We start from the raw sequence: 6,410 nt of genomic DNA, 5'->3' as shown, positions 1-6,410 counted from the left end.
CTTGAGTAAAAAAAACTTTTTTTTGTCTGACTGAAATGTAAAAATGAAAAAAGTACTAAGTTTATCAGATAGATACATTAAAACAAGCAGTTATTTCATTCAAGATATTCAGCCTCAGTGCATATAAAACTCCACCCACTGCCCTACTTTGGGAAATATTTTTACTGTACAAAAGACACGTTAATTATTTGAAGGAAACATATAAACTCAGCAAAAAAGGAAATGAAACAATATTTGTAAATGCTTTTTAGCATTTTTAGCAGAAGTCATTGATGGAAACTATGACAAACCCCAGACCATGAGTGGGACCACTGATGTTGCCTGTAATTATAATTATAGATCGCATACGTTATTATTAAACGACACAATGCTTTTGTGAGCAAAATGAGTCTAAAACTGACTTCAGATTCATTAATGACTTCATTAATGACTTTAATGAAGCGCTGTCACATGTGCAGAGAGTCAAATTTAAAGGAATATTAAACATCTATTGGTGATGCTTTTAGCCGGTCCTGTAATGGACTAAAATCATCATTTTACTCCTGATTGTTTAACATGTTCATTGTTTGATTACAGTTAGAGAAAATACAAATGATTAACTTGGTGAATAAAACATGAAATATTCAAACTTCTGTGTTGTGGACATAAGATACCTCCTACTTGTGCATGTCAGTGCATGTTGCGTGGGCCACAATGTTCTTTGTCATGCATAAAGCTTGCACACCTTACACAATGAGAAAAGCATGTTGTTGTTGTTTTTTCTTTGAGCTTTTTATAACTGCTTGGATTTTTTTTGTTCTGCTCTCATTGTCTCTGTTGTGACCCATTGCTGAGCTTGATCAGGCCTCATTAGCCTCCTCCTCTTCTTCTTCTCAGTCGCCGAGCATGGTCTTCCGCCCTGCTGTGTGCCGGGTTTAGCTGGAGGCCGGCCACTCAGTCAGTCCCCTCGACAGTTGGATCTGGACTGGATGTGAGCAGTCCCCCACACCCAGAGATCTGCCGAGAAAGGTGAACATTAACCCGGGACTCATTCGAGGAATCCCACAATTCCCCATAAATCATTAACCCGTCCAGCATCAAGACAGTGACAGCATCAGCATGACAACATCAATCTGTCAGGATTCCTCTGAACCAGGGATTCTCACAGATTTTCAGATGCAAATAGAGGGAAACTGGGAGAAAACAGGCTTGCACTCCTGGGCTGAAACAACAAGCGTGGCCCCGATATTTAGTTCAGTACTTATATATACTCGTTATATGTTTTTTTTTTTTGTTCTCTTGAGTTCCTGCAGCAGGTGGCTGTAGCTGGATGAGGTTCAAAACAACAAACGATCATTATTATTAAATGTAAATCGATCCTTCCACCTGAACAGCTTAGAAGCTTGATTTTATTAACTGAAACCACTTGCTCACCTCCATGCCATAGTCCGTGCCACTGAGTACATGTAACACTGCACTTAAATACACTTTCTGAGATACTCAGGTTGTTTTTTTTTAGCAGCTTTGTATACTAAATGAAGATTTAACATTCCCAGAATATGAGAGGCTAATAAAATATCGCACAGCTGTTACTGTAACTCAAATTAAAAGCAGTATGCAGTGACAATATCCAAGAGTATATTATTGTATTATTACACTAAAAGACCTGTTTCTGCACATATTTTTTTACTGAACTGAAAACATTGTATGATTTGATTAGTTGTACTTTTGATAGAATTCAAAGACAAAAGCCATCGATGCATATTTAAACAGATCTTCAGCTGCAAAGTTGACTCCTCCTCTGTAAAATTTGACAAGTTTTATTCTTATTTCTCAAGTATTATAATGTATGTTAATGTTGGTAATTTATGAATGTTGTAGCATGAATGTACAAAGTTAAAATTTTTATTTTTGTCATTTTTTTGTAATGTTTGCACTCATTGTTGTGTTATTTGTGTTACAATGAATTTGTGCCATCTCTGTAAACCTAGAGCTGCAGCAATAATACACATTTATTTATATTCTGTATGCCTCTTACATGTAAAAGGATGGTAACAGAACACCAACCATCTTTCTAATTTACTCTTAACCTTCTGACACCCGAGCTCTTGTGTGGATTACATTTTTAATTTCTTCAAGCTGTTTCGGAGTAATTGGACCGCGTTAAATTTGAAAACTGTAAGTATCGTCTTGAACAGATGATATTTTTTCATTGTCATTTGGGAATAATGGGTTCAATTTACAACATAACGCCGGTCACCTTTGTTTAACAAAGTATGAAACTCTGTATGGAGTAGAAGGATGTATAATTGCAAAAAAGCCAAAATGTAAGTCAGACTTAAATATGAACTGCTTTATTTAGTTTTATTGTCATTTTCTAAATCATTTTCTTTAACTCAAAGTTTGTTTTCAACAAATGTTTTGAAACCTTGGCTTCTTGAACACAGCTAATAAAGATTTTGTATGTGTTCTGACGTTTGGTGGCGATAAAATGAAACAAATCCATGATCAGAAGAAAGCTGATGAATAAATGACTCAGATCAAAAGCCACCTATCTTGTCATTAGTCCGGCCTAGCTGTCACCGTAGGTGGTACTGGTGTCGATGTACGGTGAAGGCTGCCGATTGTTACTGGCTGATCTCCATGACTGTGCTGCAGCATAACAGAGGCCTTCTTGATCACAGCTTTTGATGGAAGACTCCTGTCAGAGCAGCTCCATACATGTGTATGTATTTCTCCGTAGAAAAGTTGGCGTAAACTCTGGTCGCAGTGACCAATTAGCCCTGGTGCAGAGTGGCCTCCTGACCCTTGACCCCTGCTGGGTAGCCTTATCCATTAACCCCTCGGGCCTCAGCTGGAGTTGATGTAGCATCCTTTCTTGTGGCGCTGCTAAACACACGGCTGCATTCACTCTGCGGCTTCCACTTTCTGTCTCTTTGTGCGAGTCCTCTGATCCCAGTGTGTCTACTCGCTTCTTGTGGTGACCTCTCGAGTCCTCTGCCACACTCAGTCTGCGGTCAGCTTCCATCGCAGCGTCACAGTCATTTTAAATTTCTAATGGAGAATCTTCTTAACTGTATCTTAATTTTAGCATTATGTATATGCTGACTTTGTTTCCATTATGTGGTTTTTGTTTTTCAACTGAACGGTTGAGCGGTAGTTCCTTAAAAACGAGCCATGTTAAGCCACCTTACCAAGAGTAAATAAGGAGTAAGAGTCATTACATCTCAAATGACCAGATTTTAAGGGCATTTTCTGTTCAATGATGAAAATCGAATGAAAATAGAGTTTTCTTGTTAAAAAGTTAAAAAGTATTTTACATGCTTTATTTTGCAGCATTGTGAAATTCAGCTCTATATCATTCAGAAATTGTTCCCACTTAAGAAAGCCCGTCAGCATCTCTTCTTCCTCAGAAGACTTAGAGACTTCCATCTGCCACTGAAGGTGCTCAAGAACTTTTACTCCTGCACCATCGAGAGCATCCTGACGGGAAACATCTGCACCTGGTTTGGTGCAAAGAGATCTGCAAAGAGTGGTGCGCTCGGCCGAATGCATCATTCAATCAGAGCTTCCTGACCTGCTGTCCATCTACACCAAGCGGTGCAAGACTAAAGCTAGGAAGATTATGATGGACCTCTCCCATCCAATATTAAGTTTTTTATTAGTGTGTGCTCAAATATGGACTTTGCAGGAGTGCTGGATTTCTTTTTCATATTTCCACAAGTCAATATTCAAACATTTTTCAATATGATGGGAAGATGTAGGCTGTAGGCTTTCATCTTTGATAGTTAAGATATTTGTGTTCAAACATCGCCTCATCGCCTGAAGGCCCCGAAAGTAGGTCGATGGAACATTTTAAAAATATATATGTTTACATATATTTTGAAATCTATTTGACATATAAAGCTAAAATTTTACAGAAATCATTATATGTGACCAAACTTTGGCAAAGCTGAAGGCCGATTTTGATTTGAGATGGAATGACCCGGAAATAAATACACATTTATTGTGAATCCTCTGAAAGAGTGCCATCGTACAAACACATGGGCATAGACAGATAATTAGTTTTAATTTGACATGAATAGTTAGATTTTTTTTTTTATTTATGCTTATTAAAACCATCAACATAATATATAACTCTTGAGATCAAAAATCTCTTGTGTGAAGTTGTGTAAACTGGTAACATGGACACAAATAAAAAAGGTTAAAAAACTAAATATGTTCATCAAATGTACAAGTGATAAACAATAAAATAGATTGAAGAATGACTTCCCACTACTTTTTTGGAGAATGTAAGTAGGCAAGGAACATGGGAGTAAAGTAAGAAAAGCTTACCTGTGGTTGAGTCTATGAAATGATGGAGGAGACCTTCTGACTTGAGTTTTAAATGTAAAATAGTGAGTAAGCACTCAAAGGCTTGTAATAGTCAGTGTCCGATATAAATAAATCACTGTGAAGGCATATGCACAAGTACAGTGGGAAGCAACTGGGGTTCTGGCTAAGCATGTAGGGAACAATATGGAGGTAATACTGCACCTGTCAATAATTATGGAAGCATTCATTTTTCCAGTTTCTGGTTTCATATTCAGTTGCCTGTAAATTATAATCGCAATATTGTGCAGATGTTTCTTACGGTGAACTGTATGCATTGTTCCTCACTCTCTCAGTACATGAAATAACAAATATGAGGAAAACAGATTTGTGTAATGTTAATACTACTCCTACCACTAGTAGTACAAAGTAGTAGTGGGAGAACTGGTAGTCTTAATACTTTTTAATGACTTTTTAATTATTAATGTAACCTGGAATTTTTTAATTTGGTTCATGCTGAAATGTTTGGAGAATCATAACGCAGCACTAAAAATAAGACGTTTTTCTGACTATTTTACAGACAGGATCAGGTCAGGATGACATAGTCGATAACCCTACAGCAAACCACATAGACTAATGAGCCTAATCAGTGCACCAATAAAATACCACTAATTAGTGAACAAATATAAATTATCTTTGTAGTCATACGATCAGTTGGTGCATTTCTAACAGTCATTCAAGCGCCTGCAAATGAATTGAGTTTGACTTAAATGTTTAGAGACTTTAGTGTTGTATTTCAGTCTCTAACAGATGCAAATGCACCTCCTGGTATTTCGGTAGCTTTTGGAGAAAAGAATAAAAAAAGACATGGTCAGATCTATAGAGGCTTCCTGGATCTGTGAATCAAAGGTCTTATTGAAAACCAAATGGAGAGACAACAGTGGATTACAAGGGTTTCCCCAGCAGGGCTCCTCGATACAGGCTGCAGGTCAACACAGGGACTCAAAGCACAGTTCGTGAAATGAATCACAAGATGGTGGGTTTTTGAACAAGACAGTTGTGGTGACTTTATCACTTGCTAAAGAGTTGAATTTAAAATGTGCCACTTTATAACGATGAAGCAAAAATGGCCCTTAAATGACCAGGTCAGTTAATAAAAAAACTCATTTATAGATGAAAAACCCCAATGTGAAACACATGCTTCATGAAAAAAACAACAAAAGGCTAAAAAAAACCCATCAAATGTGCTTTTCTTCCTTCTCTCATGCTTGCACTACAATCAGCTGGTTTCAGTTTGTGTGCAGGGTGGAAGAAAATGGTGGAGTGATCTAAAGGTTTTGAGGAGGTATAAACATTACTCATGTTGATATTGCATGAAAGGACAAGAGCGCAATGGTAAAGTGTAAAATGCATCCAGGACAGAAACAACTTCTTTATTCTGCTAACACAACTTTGGCTTTCAGGAAGCACCTGCACAGACAGCATGCTAGCTAGCCAAGAAACCACAATGATGTTAAAGCCGAGCGTTGTCTTGATTCCAGCACAGCAGCCAGACGCTCATTTTCAACAGGTAACGAAAGCGTTGATAAGCAGTCAGGCTTGCAGCATTGCAGCATAGCCTCTCTGGTCTGGTTTTCATCTTTGCTTTGTGTTGATGGTTTTGTATTGATACATAAAAACAAAAAAAAGAGCCTATGTGTGTCCTCACTAGGATGGGGATTTGTGTTGTTGTGTGGGACTGTAGCCTGTAGCTTTGTATTGTTAAATGGTAATTTTGTGACGATACATTTCAGCTCAATATATGAGAAAGTTAAGTAATGAGCAGTAAACAAGTTACTTTCTTTAGTGAGTAATTAAGTAACATACTGCATTACCATTGAGAAAAGTAAGAAGTAATATGTAATACATTACTTTTTTTGAGTAGCGACCCTAACACTGGCAGAGAGTCTGTGTGAGGGCCAAAGCATCAGGCGAGGTAGGAGTTTTGACACTGAAGGCAGGTGGTAAGTTCTGCAGCAAAAAGAAATGATCATCTCCACAAACCTTTTGAGTGGATCGAAGCATTACGTGCTCTAAAACGTCCTGGTAGATGGCTGCATTGCCTTAGGACACACCAAAGA

The sequence above is a fragment of the Haplochromis burtoni genome, unplaced genomic scaffold, assembly GCF_018398535.1.
Source record: "Haplochromis burtoni strain Fernald_Lab_line unplaced genomic scaffold, NCSU_Asbu1 Contig_144, whole genome shotgun sequence".
Classification (NCBI taxonomy): Eukaryota; Metazoa; Chordata; class Actinopteri; order Cichliformes; family Cichlidae; genus Haplochromis; species Haplochromis burtoni.
Note: the sequence above shows the minus strand (reverse complement) of the source record.